Raw genomic sequence first — 21,567 nt, forward strand, 5'->3', positions numbered from 1 at the left:
TGAACAGTGAAAGAACAAAACTTCAAAGCATAGAAGGGGACATAAGTGGGTTTCCGCTGCTGGCTGGGGTGGCCAGATTTTATCCCCTTATTGACCCCTCTCATGTTCTGTTTCTGTCCTATCAGAGTGCCCTTTTTTCAGGTCCTCCCTGTGATTGGCTACTTTCAGAATCCTGCTGACTGGTGTGCTTTACAGAGCACTGATTGGTGCATTTTACAGAGCATTGATTGCTATGTTTTACAATTCTCTTGTGAGACAGAAAAGTTCCCCAAGTCCCAACTTGACCCAGAACGTTCAGCTGGCCTCACCTCTCAGACTCCTCTCTAAACAGGACACCCCAACTGCTGTCAGAAACTGGGCGATGACCACTCTAGCTACTTCCTGCTGAATAAGGGCAAAAAAGGGTACCAGCAGCTGTAGTGTCGTCCAGAGGGGAACTCTCTATGCCAGTCAAAGGGCCATTGGTTCAGCCCAGGGGTCCTTGGTAGAAGTTGAGTTGTGCTTATTTGGGGTTCCATTTATGAGATCATCTGTAGCTTGATGGCCTCAATCCTGGAAGAAAAAAATTGACAAGGAGGTTAAAATTACAGGTCCTGAAGGTGAGTAATAGCAAGATGGGCATCACGGGATCAAGAAAGAGGAGAAACCATGTTGCCCAACTCCAGAGGTTGGTATAGGAGTTTTAAAGGGGTTGTCTGATTTCTCAATCCTTTTTCTGTAAATACTGAACAGCATCTAGTACTATCCCTGACTGGTTAGTGTAAAAACAACACTCTTCATCTATAAAGGTGCAAAGTTCTCCTTTCTCAGCACTGAGGAGGTCTAGGCTTCAGCAGTTTTGGAGAGTCACTGCTACCAAAGAGTCCATTTGAGATTCTAGGGTAAGGATAGATTTTGTTATTTCTTGAAAACTGTCTGAGAAATCCTTTGAGAGTGTGTGGTAGTAGTATAATGAAGTACAAAAACAGGCTATTCCAGTTCCTATAGCAGTGGCCATTCCTAAACTTGTAAGCAGCCATATTAGTTGTATGGCCCTGTACTGATGAACTTGAGTTTTGAGGGCCACAGATAGGGTCTAATTTCCTGGGGCAATGTCAATATTGAGACTTAGGAAGACTAAGGTCCAGTTGGTGGGAAGAAATATGTAAGTGGAAGTTCCACATAAGAATATGCATTGGCTGGGAGACAGAACTGGTTGTGTACGTTACAAAGGTGTATGAGTTTGTTATTTTCATTTTCCCATACTTCTAGAGTACTTGCCAAGGTAGCTCCAGTGAGCATCTGGAAAGAGTGTTGGTAGCACACTGAGTGATTCCTTGTGTTCTATTTTCCCATTGGAGAAAAAAATATTTTGTATCTACTAGGAACCATTCAAGGCAGTAATTGAAATAGGGGATAAAAAGGCCTTCATGGCCGGCGCAGTGGCTGACGCCTGTAATCCCAGCAATTTGGGAGGCCAAGTCGGGCAGATCATGAGGTCAGGAGATCGAGACCATCCTGGCTAACACAGTAAAATCTCGTCTCTACTGAAAACACAAAAAATTATCCAGGTGTGTTGGCAGGTGCCTGTAGTGCCAGTCACTCTGGAGGCTAAGGCAAAAGAATGTCGTGAACCTGGGAGGTGGAGCTTGCAGTGAGCTGAGATTGGCCACTGCACTCCAACCTGGGTGACAAAGTGAGACTCGGTCTTAAAAAAAAAAAAAAAGAAGAAGAAGAAGGCAGTCAATAGTTCTGGCAGCACTGGTGCAGGGGGTCCAGGGATGAATGGTCATGCGGGGAGTATGTTTGCAGTCACAAAACCCAGACTGTTTGCTAAGCAGGGAAGTGTCTCTTGAGTGTTTCATTTACCTTCTCAACCTTCCCTGATTGTGGCCTGGAGGATTTTGGCCTCCAGACGCAGTGAAGATGATATTGTATTCCTACCACCCTGGAAATTCCCTGAGTTACCGTGGCTTTAAAAGCCAGAACTTTTTCACTTTCTAAGCTTTGGGGAAGCCCAAATCTAAGAATTATTTCATGAATTAGGACTTTAACCACTTCCTGAATCTTCTCTGCCTTGCAGTGGAAGGCTTCTATCCAATTTATAAAGGTATCAACACAGACTAACAAGTATTAAAATCCCCTTGACTTACATATATGGGTGAAGTCTAATTGCCAGTCCTCTACAAAATAATGCCATATCCTTTGTTCTCCCAGAGGGGCCTTATAATGGACCAAGGGATTATTCCTTTGGCACACCTCACAGACTTTGACTTCTTGCTGGATGGTCTGGAGGATATTTGCCCCGAAAATAGATTTGGCAATTTGTTGAGAGTTCTCAATATCCATATAAAAAGTTTGGTGGGAGATCTTACGTGTTTTCCACTGGCTGGTTTGGGTATGAGTAACTTTCACTCTTCTGACATTAACTACCCTGAGAGGAGAAAACTATGTACTCATGAAAGTCCCCATTCTGTTTCAGTCAGGGAATATTGGGACTTAATCTCTTGGAGGGTTGTTCCATACCAAGGGTTGTTCTATTGGTATTTTCAAAGGGAGGTTTCACTTGGCAGCAATTTTGGCCTCAGCATCTGCCTGACATTTTTCTTCTGTATTTTTTTCTTCCCCTTTTTGATGGCTTCAGCAGTGTAAGACTGCCCCCTCTTTAGGTATTTGCACTATGTGCAATAACTCCATGATTTCCTTGTGGTATTTATTAGGGGTTCCCCTAGAAGTTAGGAACTCCCTTTCTTTCCATATTTCAGCATAAGCATGTAGGATTAAATAAGAAAACTTGCTATCTGTGTACACATTTATTCTTTTCCCATTTCCCAGTTCTAAGGCTCAAGTAAGTGCCACTAGTTCTGCTAACTGGGGTTGGTCCCTGGGGGAAGAGGCTGGCTTTCAAGTACTGTTACATCACTACCTGTGACATAACCTGCCCTTGATATAGCATTCTCCACAAATAAACTTCCATTGGTATATATGTTAAACTCAGGATTAGCTAAGGGGACTTCTAAGAGATCTTCTCAGGTGAAATAATTCTGGGTTACAGTTTGTTGGCAGTCATGCTCGATTGGTTCCCCATCCTCTGGGAGAAAAGTAGCAGGGCTGAGGGTCAAACACATGCGTATTTGAAGCATCAGGATTAGTGCCTGGTGTCTAAGCAGGTGGTTGTCTGATAGCCATTCTATAAATTTCCTTTGGCACCTAGTATGCAATTTACATCATGAAGAGTCCAGACAGTGATATCTTTTCCTTGAATTATTCTGATAGCCTCTGATACTAAGATGGCCACCCCTGCAACTACCCATAAACAGTGAGGCCAGGCTTTTCCTACTACATTAATTTCCTTACTTAAGTATGCCACTAGTTGTGGGGTTGTCCCACACATTTGAGTAATGGCTCCAAGAATTATTGCTGCTCTCTATGTAACATATAAAGAGAAGTTTTGTCCTGTGGAAATGTATAAGTCTGATGCTTGTACTAGGGCCTGCTTTAAGATTTGAAGACTGTCTCTGCCTCTGGTTCCCATTCTACTAGATAAGTATTTGCCCTCTGGGTCTCTTTGATTAGAGTGTAAAGTGGCCTGGCTCTCTTCCTGTATCTGGATATCCATAGTCAGCAAAAGCCGGTGATCACAAAGAACCTTGCAACAGTTTTAATGTTTTAGAGCAAGGACAAGCCAGTATAGGTTGTATTCACATTTTAATGAGGGCCCTGGTTCCATTGGCTAAGATTAGGCCTTGATATTTGAATTTTAGGCAGAGCTGGGACATCAATTTAGATGCCTTGTACCCTTGATTAGTTAGAAAGTTCAAGATATCTAGAGTAGCCTGCTGGCATGAGGCTTTCAAATTGGTAGCCAAAAGTAAATCATCTGCATACAAAGGGACCAGAGTGCCTGGACTTGAGGAGTAGCCTAGATCTTGGACCACTGGCTGACTAAACAATGAAAGCTATCCCCTAAAACCTTGAGGCTAGACTGCCCATGTAAGTTGGGAGGTGTGCTGTGGGATTCCAAAGAGAAACAGGGAGTCAGAGTGCAAGAGAATACAGAAGAAGGCATTATTGAGGTCCAGAACAGTGAACTATTCTGCTTCCTCTGGTATTTGAGAGAGCAAGGTATAGGATTATGTACAGCTGGATATAGAGGAATTACTGCCTCACTGATGACTTTATGATCTTGCACTACTGTCCATTGCCCACTCGGTTTTTGTACTCCTAGAATTGGGGTGTTGCAGGAACTGCTGCATTTTCTTACTAAAACTTGAACTTTTAAATGTCTAACAATATTCTGTAATCCTTTATGAGTTTCAGATCTTGAGGGATATTGCCTTTGATAAGGAAAAGTGGTGGGGTCATTTGAGTTGGCTGGCATTTTTTTTTTTTCTTTCTCTATTGCCCTTCTAATGCTCAGACTTAAGGGTTGATTACCTCCTCAAGTACAGAACAACAAATGAGTAACATGTTCCCTATATTTATGTAGATAATAGCTCCAGCTTTGGCTAATATGTCCCTCCCTAATAAGGGTATGGGACTTTCAGGCATAACAACAAGGGCATGTGAAAGGGGCAAACTCTCCCTCTTACAAGTAAGGAGGTGGGAGAAATACCTGGTAACAGGCTATCCCAGAATTCCTCGCATGGTAATAGACCTTGAAGACAGCCATGGGGCAAAAGATTAACACTGATATTGGAGGGGTTTGTTTTCTCTTGGATATTTACTTGCTTGTTTTCTTCTGGGTGGGAGAAGTTAGAGGAGGCTCATCATTAATAGGAAGAGAGCTGTAGGGAGGCTTGGATATGGAGGTAAGGTGAGAGGTCCTCCTGTTAAATGTAAATTGCAAGCTTTGCATAGTAGTGGATTATCCTTCAATGAAAAGAAAGCTTGGACATAAGGTATTTCACTCGATTTGCCTTCCCTCTTCCAGAAAAGTTCAAGCTGCAGGATACTATTGTAATTTATATTTTCCTCAGATGGCCATTTTCCCCATCAGAGAGAAAATACTGGGGCCAGGTAATAGTGCATAAATAAAATAGACTGCTTCTTTGTCAGGGTTTATAGGCCAAATCAGTCCCAGTGGCTTAGGATGCATTTCAAGGGTGAGCTTATTTATGCCTGAATATTTTCCACCTTAAAGAAAAAACAGCCTGTGGTTTTCTTCTTTTTTTTTATTTCAATTTATTTTATTTTATTTATTTATTTTTTATTTTTTCCCTGCCAAGAACTTGCAGTGGTCCCTGGACCCTGCCGTTCAGAATAGTTGCGCTCACTGAAGTAGCTGCAGAAACATTTGTTTTACTTCTAGACCACAAAGAGGACCAAAGAAGGTCATATTTAGTGGCTCTTATGGATGATTCTCAAAAACCTGCACCCTTGCCTTTCCTCTTAGACCACAAAGAGTACCGAGAAAGAAAAGATTTAGTGGCCCTTACCAACGCATTCACAAAAACCAGTTAGAGTACTAAGCATTTTTTCCTATTATTTTTGGGACCTTATCTTTGTCCTATAAAGATGATATGCCTCAAAATGGAATGGAGGGCCATACCCTGAAGGAGGGAAGAGCTCTCTAGGGTTGGAGGAGTGATGTATTTTGTCCTCATTATTCATCAAATAAATAGGAAGGTTATCCCCCCAATTTTGGAGTCTATAATTTCTGAACTCCCCATATCCTAGCTTTGGGAATAGACTTTGTTAGGCCTGCTAGTCTGAGGAGGGATCCTGAAGTTCCAGATAGTGTCCCCATGACACGGCTCTGGGGAAAAATTATGTGCCCTGGGGAACCTATTTCCCTTTGAAGAATTTGGCTCTTTCTGATTGGTGAGCCAGAGTGCCTAAAGAAGGGAACAGAGTCCTGAAATTTATATTAGAAATCATCCTTATAGGAGAAACTAGAAGAGCACTGGGGACAGGGAGTGGTTTTTAGAAGCAGGTGTAACCTTGGAGAAGAGAGACAGAGGAATTTTGTCTGACAGGCATTAGGACTCACGACGCAAGGGTTATGATAGATAGGATGGATGAGTGAGTCTCACTTGGCTGACATAACTTTGAGAGCTCTGCTCATGGCTGTAAGGCCAACCATCTTTTTCTTGGGACCCCTGGGGCTGAATGGCTTTCCTCTGTGTCAACCCTCAGCTCAGCCCAGAAGTGCAGGAAAAGCAGAAGTGGTTCCAGACAAACCAATGCTCCCAACTCCAAAGGGCTGTGGGTTTTATGGAGCCCTTTTCCAGAAAGCCTGACACCCATGTCTTTAGTTTGGCAGCTGTCCTAGTCACTTTTAACTGGCCAACAGTTTCCCAGTGTTTAACCCCTGAATTCTAGGGAAAAATAGGACAGAATTGCAAGCAAAAGGGGTCTGATGGTACCTGTGTCTAGAGTTGGTTCCTTCTGGTGGGTCTGTGCTCTCGCTGATTTCAAGAATGGAGCCATTGACCTTCACAGTGAGTGTTATGGCTCTTAAAGATGGCATGAACCAAAAGAGTGAGTGGTAGCAAACCTTATTGTGAAGAGTGAAAGGACAAAATTTCCAGTGTGGAAGGGGACTCGAGTGGGTTGCTGATGCTGACTGGGATGGCCAGGTTTTATTCCATTATTGTCTACTCCCATGTTCTGTTTCTGTCCTATCAGAGTGATCTTTTTTTAATCCTCCCTGTGATTGGCTACTTTTAGAATCCTGCTAATTGGTTCTGCTTTTTTTTTTCCCTTCCAAGAACATGCAGTGGTCCCTGGACCCTTCTGTTCAGAATAGTTGCCCTCACTGAAGTAGCTGCAGAAACATTTGTTTTACAGAGTGCTGTAAACACAGCATTTTACAGACTGCTGATTGGTGCATTTTACAGAGCACTGATTGGTGCAGTTTACACAGCACTGATTGGTGCATTTTACAATCCTTGTATTAGGCAGGAGAGTTGCCCAAGTCCCCAGCCAACCCAAGAAGTCCAGCTGGCCTCCACTCTCAAAAGGAGGCATGTTGCCAAATTCCACTTCTACTGGAAAATGTAGACATTGGCAAAGATGTCAACTGTCTTACAAGACAGTCCAAGAAGCTTCTATAGATATCCTCCAGAGATATTGTGGGTTTGTTCCAGACCACAACAATAAAGGAAATAGCATAATAAAACCAAGTCCTGCAAATATTTTGGATTCTCAGTGCGTATATGAGTTATATTCACCTTGTACTGTAGTCCTTTAAGTATATAAGTGTCTAAAAAATACACATACCTAAATTAAAATATATTATTGCTAAAAAATGCTAACAATTATCTGAGACTTCAAAAATATGTAATCTTTTTGCTGATGGAGGTTCTTGCCTCAATGTTGATAGCTGCAGACTGACTAGGGTGGTGGTTGCTGCAAGTGGGGATGGCTGTGGCAATTTCTTAAACTAAGATAACAATGAAGTTTGTGACATTAGTTGACTTTTTCTTTCATAAAATATTTCTCTGTAGCATGAGAGGATGTTTAGTAGCACTTTTACCTGCAAGTAGAACATATTTTAAAATTCGACTCAATCTTCTGAAACCCTGCCACTGCTTTATCAATTAAGTTTATGTAATATACTAGATTTTTTTTTGTTATTTCAACCATGTTCATAGCATTTTCACCAGTATATTCCTTCTCAAGAAATAATTTTCTTTGCTCATGCACAAAAAGCAACTCCTCATCCTCTCAATTTAGTCGTGACATTACAGTCATTCAGTGACATCTTCAGGCTTCACTTCTTCTACTCTTACTATTTCTGCCACATCTGCAGTTAATTCCTTCCCCAAAGTCTTGAAACCCTCAAAGTCATCTGTGAGGCTTGGAATCAACATCTCCCAAGCTCCTATTAATGTTAATCTTTTAACCTCCTCCCACAAATCATAAATGATATTAATGACACCCGGAATAATAAATCCTTTCCAGAAGGTTTTTAGTTAACTTTGCCCAGATCCATCAGAGGAATCACTATCTATGACAAATATAAATTATGAGATGTATTTCTCAAGTAATAAGACTTGAATGTCAAAATGACTCCTTGATTCGAGGGCTACAGATTGAATGTTGTGCAAAGAAGCACAAAACACCACTAATCTCTTTATACATCTCCATAAGAGCTCTTGGGTGACCAGATTCATTGTCAATGAAGAGTAAATGTTGAAAATAATTCTTTCCCTGGGAAGTAGATCTCAACAGTGGCCTCAAAGTATTCAGTAAAGAGTCCCGTAAACAGATGTGCTGTCATTCAGGCTTTGTTTTTCCATTTCTCAAGCAGAGGCAGAGAAGATTTTACATGTTCTTAAGGGCCTTTGGATTTTTGAAATAATAAATGAGCATTAGAGTCAACTTAAAGTCACCAGATGCATTAGCCCCTAAGGAAAATTATCCTGTCCTTTGAAGCTTTGAATCCTTACGTTGACTTCTCCTACCCAGCTATGAAAGTCTTAGATGACAACTTATTTATATGTTGTAAAATGAAGGCACCTTCATTAATGATCTAAGTAGGCTTTCTGGATAACTTGCTGCAGTTCTACATCAGCAATTGCTGTTTCACTTTGTATTCTTATGTTATGGAGGTGGCTTCTTAATCTTAATTAACCAACCTACATTGGCTTCCAGCTTTTCTTCTGCAGCTCTCTCACCTCTCTCAGCCTTCATAGATTGGAAAGAGCTAAGGCCTTGCTCTGGATTATTTAACTTAAGAGAGTATTGTGGCTAGTTTGATCTTCTATCCAAACCACAGGAACTTTCTCCATATTAGCAATAAAGCTGTTTAACTTTCTTAGCATTCATTTGTTCATGAAGTAACACTTTTCATTTCCTTTAATATTTTTTCTTTGCATTCACCACTTGGCTAACTGTTTTGTGCAAAAACCTAGCTTCTGCCCTCTCTTAGCTTTTGACATACCTTCCTCATGATCATTTCTAGTTTATGATTTAAAGGGAGAGATCATGCCTTTCATGTGAAAAGTTGGCCATTGTAGGATTAGTTAGGTGTCTCAGGTAATAGGGAGGCTTAAAGAGGGAAGAGAAATGGGGAATGGCCAGCTGGTGGAGCAGTCAGAACACACATTTATCAATTAAGTTTGCCATCTTGTAAGGGTGTAATATGTGGCACCCCAAAACAATTGCAATAGTAATAACAAAGATTACTGACAGAGATCACCAAGACAAGTATAACAATCATAAGAAATACAATAGTAATGAAAGAGTAGAAATACCAAAATATGACAAAGAGATGCAAAGTGGGCACCTGGTGTTAGAGAAATTATGTATAGTGTTGCTCAATGCAGGGGTGCCACAAATCTTCACAATATCTATGAAGCACAACAAAGTAAGGTAGGCCTGTGTTTAGATGATCACTGGAGACCAAGAAGTACCCAAATAACATTTAAAACAAAGAGGCTTAGGGTTACAGATGTGTGTCATTTTAATCTTCCTTTAATAACATTGTTTGTTGCATAGAATGATTTTCTTTAAATAATTAGATGCCCTACAGAAATTACAATTTGATAAAAAAAGATTTTGCATATTTTTTGTTATAGGTAAACTAGTCTACAGATGACACTGCGTATGGGTAAGCTAGTCTATAGGCTACATTATATATAGGTAAGCTACACTATACAATACTCTGGACATGTGTAATCTAGTCTATAGGTTATACTGCAGATAGGTAAGCTACTCTACAGACAGCACTGGGTATGGGTAAGCTAGTCTATAGGCTATACTGAGTATGGAAAAGCTAGCCTATAGGCTATACTGGGTAGGGGCAAGCTAGTCTATAGACTACACTGAGTATGGGTAAGCTAGTCTATAAACTACACTGGGTTTCGGTAAGCTAGTCTATAGACTAAACTGGGTACAGGTAGTCTATTATAAACATTATACTTTATATGGGTAAACTAGTCTATAGACTACAGTGGATATCGATAATCCAGTCTATAGGCTATATTTGCTTTGTGTAAGTCAGTCTATAGACTATAGAGGATATGGGTAATCTAGTCTACATACTAAATTGGGTGCTAGTAAGCAGGTCTATAGACTCCACTGGGTAGAGATAGGTAGGCTAGTCTATAGAATAAACTGAATGTGGATAATCTACTCTATAGATTATACTTGATAAGAGCTAGTCTATAGACTACACTAGGTATCAGTAGGCTAGTCAACAGACTGCACTAGGTACTAGTAGGCTTGTCTATGGACTATCAGGGATGCATTCAGATATGGAAACATATATAATGAACATGAAGAAGTGTCAGGCCAAGCCACAAGTTCTCAAGGAGGATAATTAGCAACACATTTTTGTTATCCACCGAGTCTACTGGAATGAGCTTGAGTCTCTCACAATTTCCACACACAACCCAAAGCAAAGCAGCATAATTTTAAAGCTGGGCTTGCTCAAATTTAAATAATCAGAGCCATGGCATCTTTCCATCTCTCATTCTAGTGGCAAATAATGATAGTAAAAGAAAAAACGATAGTAAGACAAAGTCATTATTAGAAGTCCTTTGGCAGAAGGAATCCCACATAAAATTTTTTAAATAATCTGTGGTAAGGTATAGCCTACTTCTCAGAATTTGGATTGATTAATAGTATCAGCAGTTAAAAAGGACTAAAAAATGTTGGCAAATAAAAAAATGGTTCTAAATAAACATACTTGTCATTATGCTCAATTAAAATTACTCAGTGAGTATAAATTTAGTGGTTTTAATGGAAAACAAACTTGGCAAATTTTAAAAACAGGCTACCTTTTTAGGGTAGGCATTATACTAATGTAGACATAAAAATATATACGTTTCTATTCACATATTTATAATATTGACAGTTACAACTAGACAAAACATAATGTATTTATGCAGTAATTCATTAAAATTTTTTCTTATGTGGGTCAATGATGAAAAATTTCTGTTGGTTGGAATTAGCTGTTTATTATAATATGTTTGGGTTGGCCAGGCCGATGGTTCATGCCATAATCCCAGAACTTTGGGAGGCCAAGGAGGACAGATCACAAGGTCAATATATTGAGACCATGCTGGCCAGCATGGCGAAACCCCTTTTCTACTAAAAATACAAAAATTAGCTGGGGGTGGTAGCACATATCTGTAGTCCCAGCTAGACAAGAGGCTGTGGCATAAGAATCACTTGAACCCAGGAGGCAGAGGTTGCAGTGAGCTGAGATCATGCTACTGCACTACAGGCTGAGCAACAGAGGGAGACTCTGTCAGACAAAGCAAAATTCTATCTCAAAATAATAATAATAATAATAAAGTCTGTGTTCCATCTCAGCTGACTCTGTGAGTGTGTTTGTGTGTCTGTGTGTGTGTGTAATTATCTATGGTTAATAGTTTATTCTGAAAAACTAAAATCAAGAATATTAGACACAATAAATGTGCAGAAACTATATTTACATAATTGTCAGGGTCTCAAGAAACATCAGGGAAATCTGATCATTTTATTTCCATCTTCATAATTGCTTCTCTATAATTAAGCTGTGCTTCTTGATGAAGCCTTCTTGAAATGTCAGGTTTTTACACCTGTTTGGGATGGTTGTCATCGGTGGTATTTTAGATTCCCCAGTTTGTTTGTTAGGAGAAGTACTAGTGATGTAAGACACCAGAACTGTCCAGTTTGTAAAAATAAGCAGGGATAATCCAGATGGCAGAGGCTTGATCCTGATTTTGGGTAAGTCCTTTGTTTACCCAGTGCCCATCAGTCATAGCTATGCTACGAAGCAACATGTTTAAACTTTCATTAACACATCTATGACCTTCATGCTTAATGAGTCTTCAGGGGTCTCAGCAAGCTACATTTTGAAATAAACTTCATAAGGAATAAACAAGAAAATTGGAAGCAGGAAGAGGAACCAGCAAGAGCAATTAGTAGTGTAAACCAAAGTCTAAACTATCGGTAGAAGCCAAAGTGATTCAAAGCATCTGATGTATTTTACAAAACAGATGCTCTTCGATTTAAGGAGAGAAAAGAAATATCTCAAAACACAATCCAAGAAAAATGGAATCTGAATTCTACCACAATAAAGTATTATTGTTACCTTTATAAAAGATTTTTCTCCACATACTGGACTTTTAATAACTGAATTTTTTGTACCATTTATCTGCTATAGAATGATGGAAGTTATTTATGACACAGTATGACTATTACATGTTGAAAATAGGAGCATTTTAGGGCATTAAAATATCTCAGGAAAGGAGAAGATCCAAATTACTAGACTAGTTTCTTGGCTTCACCGAACTCTGACAGATCAATTTAATATTTGAACATCATTAATTTGAACATTTCTCATGTAATTTAAGGCTCGCACTGCATAACACAGGGTTGCATTAAGGATTTGGACTTAAAGAGATAGTTTTAAAGAGCCATTAAGGTTTAGAAATAGAAGAAATTAACACTGGTTAGTAAAATACTGTGTAATATTCCGCAACACTCCTCAATCGTAAGGCTACCAAATCCTAAACATGGAGTGAAAATTAATACAAACTAGTTGGACAGGTTTCTATACTTATTTCAGAGGACACAAATGTGTATTTTATCGAATGTGTATATGAAAGCTAGAGACACAGGCCTTTACTTTTTCCAATCATCTTTTTCCCAACTCTTTTTCTTGGAAGAGTCTAAGTTATTACAGGAACATAGACATCCTTTAGAAGAACTCCGAACTGACCCTATCTACTAGACACTTAGTCCTACAATGATCTTCCCCTTTTCTCTCTTTTCCTTTTCATCTGTAATGGAAACAAAATTTATAGATATTTAAGACACATATGCTTCCCATAAAACATAAAGCCACAAAAGGCATTCATTTTGTGCAAATTGCTCATAATCATAGCCATGAAGCAAATATATCTCATGATGGTTTTGGTCTCTAATGTTTCATCTTGTAAATAATAGGTCTTTTTATCCTGTTAAAGACGTTTGGCCCTGTAGGACATATCATTTTTAAAAAAAATGCATCCACATAAGATTTGACACAAAGCACCCTTGATTGTATTTATTTTTTTAAACAAACAAAAATAACACCATCTAAATTGAAAATACAGTTGATTTCATGGTATCTTTAAAAGGGATTGGAGTTGTGTTTAGAAAAGGAGTTGAGGTGTGAAAGCTGTAGAGAACTAGACTCTCAAAATATGGAACAAAGGATCAAGTGTGGATAAGTTAAATTTGGAAAAATGATTTCTGATAGACTTCATTTTGTCTAGGGTTTCTCATTTCTCATCACATAATTTGTGATGTGACACTAAACATTCTTTTTTTTTTTTTTTTTTTTTTTCTTTTTCTGAGATGGAGTCTCACTCTGTCAACCAGGCTGGAGTGCAGTGGCCGGATCTTAGCTCACTGCAAGCTCCACTATCCCGGCCCGCGGGATAGTCAGAGCAGGCCCTGGAGGAGGGGGTGGGAATTTGGGGAACAAGAGACAGGAGAAATGGAGACAAGACAGTGCTCTGATCAAGTCTCGTTTAATGGCGGTAATGCACTGCCTTATATACACTTGGAAGGGAAGGGGTTGGGCTAAGGCGGAAATGATCTCATTGCCGAGGGCGTGGCCAGGTTAGTTTCGGTTTCTCCGGTCGGACGTCATGTTGCGCTTGCGCTATTAAGTAACAATTTTCCCGGGCGCGGGAAAAGTGAGTGAAGAAGAAGCAGGAAGAGCGCCATCTTTAATGAGGTATTAGTACAGGGGAAAAAAGGCAAAGATAGGGAGAAGGTGTGGGGTGGAAATGAATATAGCTCAGGCGTTTAATCCTCAATTATTATTCGCTATGGCCGGGGCGTGCAGCTCCGGACAGGTCCCCCTTTTTATATTTTTATAAGAAAACGCCTCGGGAACTGCGCCTGTCTTAGGTTGGGTCAACTCACCCCCACCTTCTAGGCCCGTCATGGGATAAGGCAGCAGCAAGGGCGGCCCTCCTGTCTTAGGCTCCGATGGAGATAGTGTCCTCTTACCCGTCATTGACTGTCCAGTTCAGCACACAGGGGAGGTGGTCTTATTAAGGTAAATAAGACTCACCATTTTCAGTCATCTCAAGGCGATGATAATGAACCTGTATAGGTTTGGCCTGGAAGGCCTCAATTTGTTGTCTGACAAATGCCATAAGCTTATTAAGGATTATAGGCCCGAGAGTGAGGAAGAGTAGAAGAGTGAGTAAAGGACCAAGAAATGGCAGGAGATAGGGGAGAAGTCCATCGAGTCCAGTCCATAGTGGATTGGCAGCCAGGCCTTTTCTGCACTTTTCTAGTTCTTCTTGCAAAGTTTTTATCTTATCTCTGACGATTCCGGATTTGTTGGCATAAAAACAGCACTTTTCCTGTAAAGCCAAACATATCCCTCCCTGTTCTGCCATTAACAAATCTAGACCTCTTCTATTTTGGAGAACTACTTCAGCTAACGAGTCTACTTGGTCTTGTAAATCTTGCATAGTACTGGATAAGGTCTGTACATCTGAGATTAATTGATTGGATAATTTAGTATATTGGGTTAGTGAGACTCCTAGGCCTGTGGCTCCTGTAGTAAAAGCAGTGGTGATTCCTAGTCCAGCCAACAAGGGAATAAATTGTATGGCTCGTTTCGGTCTATAAATAAAATGTTCAATAGCGGGGATGGGGATAGGTTCATCTCCAGGGATGATATCAATGTCAGGGAGAAGAGTGGCCAGAACACAAAGCCCTGTCCAATTTGTAGGTAGATACGTATATGCCATGTTGTTTCCACAAACGAAAACCGAGCCATTTATAGCACACAAAGGGTTGGTGGCATTGATTATGGAAGTACAGTTGCCAAACACAACATAGCCTAAATCAATTTCTTTAGTGTTATTATATGATGGTGAAAAGAGGCAAGAGGAATTAGAAAACGTCATCGGTTGAACTAAGGGGGGGGGTAAATAGGACAGGAATTATTTACTAAGGATTCATTTGAGTAATTGACATAGGGCAATGAAAGGTTAGGTATGGCTAGAGGAATAGGGGGGCCCATTTTAAGACAAAGCCAACAATCGTGGGCCAGGCTTGTATTGGACATTTGAAGTAAATTGTAAGTAGCATTGAGGATATCAAAGGTTTGGGCATAGAGCCTAAAATTATCTCTAAGCTCAGGCAGGGCTAAAGGGTGATATTGAAGTTCAGGATATGAAGCTTTATGAATTTCTTCTATTTTTTTCTGGACGGTTTTAATTCTTGCAATATCTAATGGGCCTCCTCCATCAGAAATGTGAATGGGGGTGGTAGTGCTCCAACAAACAGGCTTTCCTTTTTGGCCATTACAAGGAGATTGTACAAGTTTATTAGTGGATCCTAATACTTGTACGTCATTGATGCCTCCAGTTTGTGTTTTTAGTAACGTGGCCGTATAATATGTTCTATTGCCTGATTTGCATTGTTGATAGGAGGTATAACAGGAACTATGTACAGAAGATTGGAAAGAGCTACAAGGGCATTCTAGGAGCGGCCCGCTAGGTGAGGTATCTCTTGGGGTAGACTTACATTTTCATAACTGGTTTGGCATTAGGTAAGCTGTCTTGCCCGTGCAGGTTAGCTGGGTGATTCTATCTGATGGAGGTTCAGATATTTGTCCCCCTCTGCAGTCACAAGGCTGGCCGTATTGTTTTCGTAATAATTCTTTTGCCTTACGAGGGTCACCAAAACCTGCATAGACTGTCACTATGTTATATAGAGCGATTATTCTCCAAAGGAATTTCATGTTAGGCTTCATTTTCTGAAAAACAAGAAGGAAAGAACTTCTCAGGGAGATTTATCTTCCCTGGACTGACAATGATTATGATTTATTTGTCTTACCAATCTTTCAGGAAGCCATCTGGCTGCATCATTTTTTTGTGAGAAGATGCATACTGAGCCTCTTCCCCAAATTAAAACTGGATCGGGGCCATGCCATGAACTATCAAGTGGATCTTTCTATTTTACCATTGCAAACTGTTTTTGAGATTCAGGATGCCAGAAACGGTCGGCAGCTGATTTTCCATGACTGTCCAAATTTAAAAAATTAAGGATAAACAGGGCATGATTGAGTATGTTTCTGGGGGTACCCTTCACAGGGTACCAGCTCCCCCCTTTTAATTTTGTGATAATAGTTTTTAATGACAGATGAGCTCTTTCTACTATACCTTGTCCTTGGGGATTATAGGGAATGCCTGTGGTATGTTTAATTTGTAGGGTATTACAAAATTGTAAGAAGGTTTTGGATATATAACCGGGGCCATTATCTGTTTTGATTTGTTTGGGTATTCCTAAAATAGAAAAGCAGTGTAATAAATGAGCTACGACATGTTTGGTGGCCTCTCCTGTTTGGAGAGTTGCACTGATGAATCCACTATAGGTGTCTATGCATACATGGATATATTTTAGTTGACCGAATTCTAAGTGGTGAGTAACGTCCATTTGCCAAATTTCGTTGGGGATGAGTCCTCAGGGGTTAACTCCTAGATGGGGAACAGGTAAATATGTGATGCAGTTGGCGCATTGTTTAACTATTTGTCGAGCTTGTTCTCTGGTAAGATTAAACATAAGTCTTAAGGTTTGGGCGTTTAAATGATGTAAGGCGTGTGCTTTTTGCGCTTGTTGCAAATTGTCTATAGTGACTGTGGCTATGGTTTTTGTTGCCGTGTCAGCTGTTGCGTTACCTTGTGTTAGAGGTCCCGGTAATCCCAAATGTGCTCTAATATGCCCAAGAAAAAGGGAGTAGTCCTTTTTCGGATAAGTTGTTGACATTGTAAAAATAGGTTAGCTGTATCTGAAATATGTTTAATTTGAGACACGGTCTCTAAGAGGGGTATTGAATGAGCCAGGTAGGCGCTGTCTGTATAAATGTTAAGTGGCTGACAAGGAAAAGCTGATAGTGCTGCAATTATAGCTTGCAATTTGACCAGCTGAGCTGATGTATAAGTGGTCTGGAATTTAACGACTACATTATTGTTAAGTGTAAGCGGCAAGTCCTGTGGAAGGTCCATCAGTGAAAATTAGTAATGCGTCATTGAGAGTTTCTTTACTGGTAATATGGGGAAATACAAACGCATGAAGTTTACAAAATTGAATAAGTTTGTTAGGTGGGTAATGGTTGTCAATCGCGCCAGCATAAGAAGCGCAAGCAATTGGCCAGGCTTCCGTATTTTGTAACAGCCAATGGATGCGTGATTGAGTGTAGGGCTGTATAATCGTAGAGGGTTCTATTCCAAAGTATTTTCTACTGTTTTCTCTTCCCAAGATAATTAGATCAGCTATGGCATCATAATAAGGCAACAAAACCTTTTTAGGGGAGGAGGGCAGGTGTACCCACATAATGGGATTGTTCTGCCAAAATAGGCCAGTAGGGGTTATTGTTGTGTTAAAAATAAGGAATATTAATGGTTGAGAATAATCAATACTGGTAACAAATTGTGTTGCAATGGCATGTTCTACCTGTTGGAGTGTTATTAATGCTTCTTTACTAATGGACCTGGGGGATTTTGGATTAGAGTCTCCTTTTAATATATCGAAAAGAGGTTTTAACTCTCCTGTGGTGAGCTTTAAGTACGGTCGAAGCCAATTTATGTCTCCCAGTAATTTTTGGAAATCATTTAAAGTTTTTAAATCATCACGACGTATAACGGCCTTTTGATTAATGATTTTGGGTCCATTAATCTGGAAACCAAGATAAGTGTATGGATCTTGTAATTGTACCTTTTCTGGGGCTATCTGTAGTCTGGCTGCTGTTAACTCTTGTTTGAGTTGGGCGAAGCACTGTAAGACTTGTTCGCCAATTTCTCCTGCTATTAAAATATCATCCATATAATGTATAATATACATTTGTGCCCATGTTTTTCTGACTGGCTCTATAGCGGCAGCTACATATTTTTGACACAAGGTAGGACTATTGGCCATACCCTGAGGTAAGACTTTCCATTGATAGCGCTTCATTGGTTGTTTAAAATTTGTAGATGGAAGACTAAAGGCAAATCTTTTCTGGTCAGCAGGGTGAAGGGGAATTGTAAAAAAGCAATCTTTAAGGTCAATAATGATTTTAAAATATTTTTGAGGAATCGCAACCGGTAAAGGCAATCCTGGTTGTAAGGCACCCATAAGGATCATAGTGATATTTACTGCTCTTAAATCTTGTAAGAGTCTCCATTTACCAGACTTCTTTTTAATAACAAAAATAGGTGTATTCCAAGGGGAATTACTTTCCTCAATATGTCCTACTGCTAGTTGTTCCTGCACTAACTGTTGGGCAGCACTTAATTTATCATTGAGTAAAGGCCACTGATCAACCCAAACGGGCTCATCTGACTTCCAAGTAATGGGGTCAGCGCACCTTTGGGGTGCAGGTATGTCAGTGGCCTGAGCTAAAAATTTCCAAACCCCTTTTTATCAAGTTGTCCTGAAACCAGTATAGGCTGTGGGATACCGTTCTCTCCTTTTCCAAGACCTTTACCAGGGGTGTATCCTTGAGTTAACATTTGTGCAGTAACTATATCATTTGGACTACACATTATAATTTTCATTTGAGAGAGTAGATCTCGCCCCCAAAGGTTAACAGGTAGGTAAGGGATGACAAGTGGCTTAATGAGGCCTGAATTGTTTTCTTTATCTGTCCATGTTAGGTATTTAGAACTTTGTTTAGGATTACTGCTTTGTCCAATTCCTCTCAAGTGAGTTAAAGTTTCTGTGGTAGACCAATGAGAGGGCCAATCTTCCTGTTTAATGATAGTTACATCAGCCCCTGTGTCTATTAGTCCAGTGAATGCCTTCCCGTCTAACCATAAGGTTAGAGAGGGTTTTTGATTTGTAATTGGTTGCACCCAATATATATCTGATGATCCGAAACCTTTTATATTTCTATTAGAGTATTGGATATTATTATCTGTTTTAACCAAAGGTAACAGGAGTAACTGAGCTATTCTAACTCCTTGAGGGACAGTAATAATACTATCAATAGCTCTGGCCATAATTTTAATTTCTCCTTCATAATCATTATCAATAACTCCAGGGAGGACTTGTAAGCCTCTCATGGTGACACTACTTCTTCCTAAAAGTAGCCCCAAAGTGTTAGGTGGTAAGGGTCCATATATTCCGGTATTTAAGGTTTGCGGTCCCATTTCAGGTGTTAGTATTGTGTGGGAGGTGGAACTGAGGTCCAATCCCGCACTTCCTGGGGTTGCTCTACTAAGTTTTGAAATGGATTGCTGTTGCTGGCTGGAACAAAGCTGACTGCCCCATATGCTTGTTTCGGGGCCTGAGGCTGGCCCCTCATCCTGTTTCCCTGCCTGGGGGGTAAAGGATTTCCTTGACTGTCAGTTTTAGATTTACATTCATTTGCCCAGTGCCTTCCTCTTTTACACCTTGGGCAAAGGCCTGGGATTTTTGCTTCTGGACTCTTATTTTGGTTTTCACAGCAATCTTTTGCAAAGTGTCCCCTTTTACCGCATCTGAAACATCCCCCTTTATCTTTACCTTTGTTAATGAAGAAATCTCTTACTGTTTGGCCACTAAAAGCGGCGGCCATTGCTAGGCCTTGTTGATATGAGGGCCCAATATCTGAACAAAGGCGAATGTATCCTGTTAAATCTGTTTTCTTTCGATAAGGTCTGATTGCTGCTTGGCAGGCAGGGTTAGCATTTTCATAAGCTAACTGTTTAACATAATCTACACCCGTTTCTGCATTTCCAAAGATTCTACCTGCCGTGGTCATAAGTCTATGCACAAAGTCTGAAAATGGCTCATCGTGTCCTTGTTTAACCGCTGTGAGCGAGGCCCCTGGCTCTCCTTTAACGGGAAGTTTTCTCCAGGCTTTTGTAGCAGCAGCCTGGATTTGTGAGAACAGTCCAGGGTCATATTGCTTTTGGGCCTGAGTGTCTGCATAATTACCTGAACCAGTTAACATATCAAAATCCCAACCGTTTCCTGCCTGTTGATTTCTTTTAGCTGTATCTCTACAATTTTCAAAGAACTCTGACTTCCAAATTAAGTGGTCTCCCCCAGAAAGAACTGCCCTGACTAAAGTATTCCAGTCCGTAGGAGTGAGCCAATTCTCAGCTACAGATTCCACTATAGCAAGAGTATATGGAGCAGTAGCCCCATACTGAGAGGCAGCAGTCTTTAACTCTTTTATAATAGTAAAATCAAATCCAGTATGATGCCTCCAAGCCTGTCCCTGTTCATCTATGGTTTCCATGACTGGAAAAACGTCTTTGGGGGAGGAGTCTTCTCTATGTCTGCTAGCAACTAACCCCCCTCTTGGAACATGTTGTCTAGGCCGCTGAAGTGGGCACAAGGAACCCTCCATAGCGTCTGAGTTAGGTATTTTTTCATTTCCTGTTTTTAGCTTTTGGAGCCTAATTATCAATGATTGATGTAACTCTTCAAGTTTAATCTGTTCTTCTATTTGAGCAATTTTTTGCTTTAATTCTTCTTTGGGATCTATTGCTGCCATAACAATGGGCGCAGAAGCCTCATTATGTGTCTTATTATATGGGGGTGGGTATGAAGTAAAGGGAGGCAAATCAGGGTTGTGATATTTAGCCGCCTCTTCCTCTAAATCATCCCAATTTATATCCGATTGATTAGGCTTATTAATTTCCTCCTCCTTTTGAAGCATCTGTAAAATTGGGTATTTTTTTGGTTGGTTTTCGTGTGGTATTTCTTTATCTGTTACAGAAGGAGACTTCATTCCTCATGATCACTTTTGAGGGAAATGAGATCTTCCTCCGTATCTTGAGGAGGCTTTGTGAGGTTAGAGCAGGAGGTAACCTTTAAAATATGCTCTGTCTGAGCGACCGCAGCCATGACTTGCGGATTGGCCTCCTTCTTATCTATTAAATCTCTAATGAGGTTCCAATAAGAGAAGGTGGTTACAGGAATTTTTTCTGGCCCAAAAGTATTATAATAGTCCTGCAAACAATCCCCTACTCTACGCCATCTTTTAATATCAATAGTTCCTTCCTGTGGGAACCAAGGGCAAGTGTCTTTTACAAAATCAAAAAATTTAAACAAATCATTACCTTTAACCTTTACTCCTCGTATCTTTAAAGCCTCTTTTAATTGTCCTAAATATATTTGATGTTGGCTTAATTCTTGTCCCATTTCGGACGCGCCACTTACCTTCGATTCTGACGCGGCAGGTTCCCGCGGTGATTGGAAGAGTTTGACTCTTTTTGTCTTCGTTAGCGGTCAACCGTCCTTTGGCGTCCTCTTCCTCACGGAGTCCCTCGTTTCCAGGTCCCTGTTCGGGCACCACTTATCCCGGCCCACGGGATAGTCAGTGTAGGCCCTGGAGGAGGCGGTGGGAATTTGGGGAACACGAGACACGAGAAATGGAGACAAGACAGTGCTCTGATCAAGTCTCGTTTAATGGCGGTAATGCACTGCCTTATATACACTTGGAAGGGAAGGGGTTGGGCTAAGGCTGAAATGATCTCATTGCTGAGGGCGTGGCCAGGTTAGTTTTGGTTTCTCCGGTCGGACGTCATGTTGCGCTTGCGCTATTAAGTAACAATTTTCCCGGGCGCGGGAAAAGTGAGTGAAGAAGAAGCAGGAAGAGCGCCATCTTTAATGAGGTATTAGTACAGGGGAAAAAAGGCAAAGATAGGGAGAAGGTGTGGG

General features: G+C 40.4%; 1 long non-coding RNA gene across 1 annotated transcript; it reads right to left on the reverse strand.

The window, feature by feature from the left end:
- Positions 1 to 13,420: 13,420 nt before the first annotated feature.
- LOC107128891 (uncharacterized) lies at positions 13,421 to 21,213 on the reverse strand. Its single transcript, XR_010585034.2, has 2 exons — positions 21,067 to 21,213; positions 13,421 to 15,691 (listed from the first exon to the last, which is right to left on the reverse strand). It is a non-coding gene; the product is annotated as an uncharacterized lncRNA (long non-coding RNA).
- Positions 21,214 to 21,567: the final 354 nt, after the last annotated feature.

This window comes from Macaca fascicularis, chromosome Y, assembly GCF_037993035.2.
Source record: "Macaca fascicularis isolate 582-1 chromosome Y, T2T-MFA8v1.1".
Lineage (NCBI taxonomy): Eukaryota > Metazoa > Chordata > Mammalia > Primates > Cercopithecidae > Macaca > Macaca fascicularis.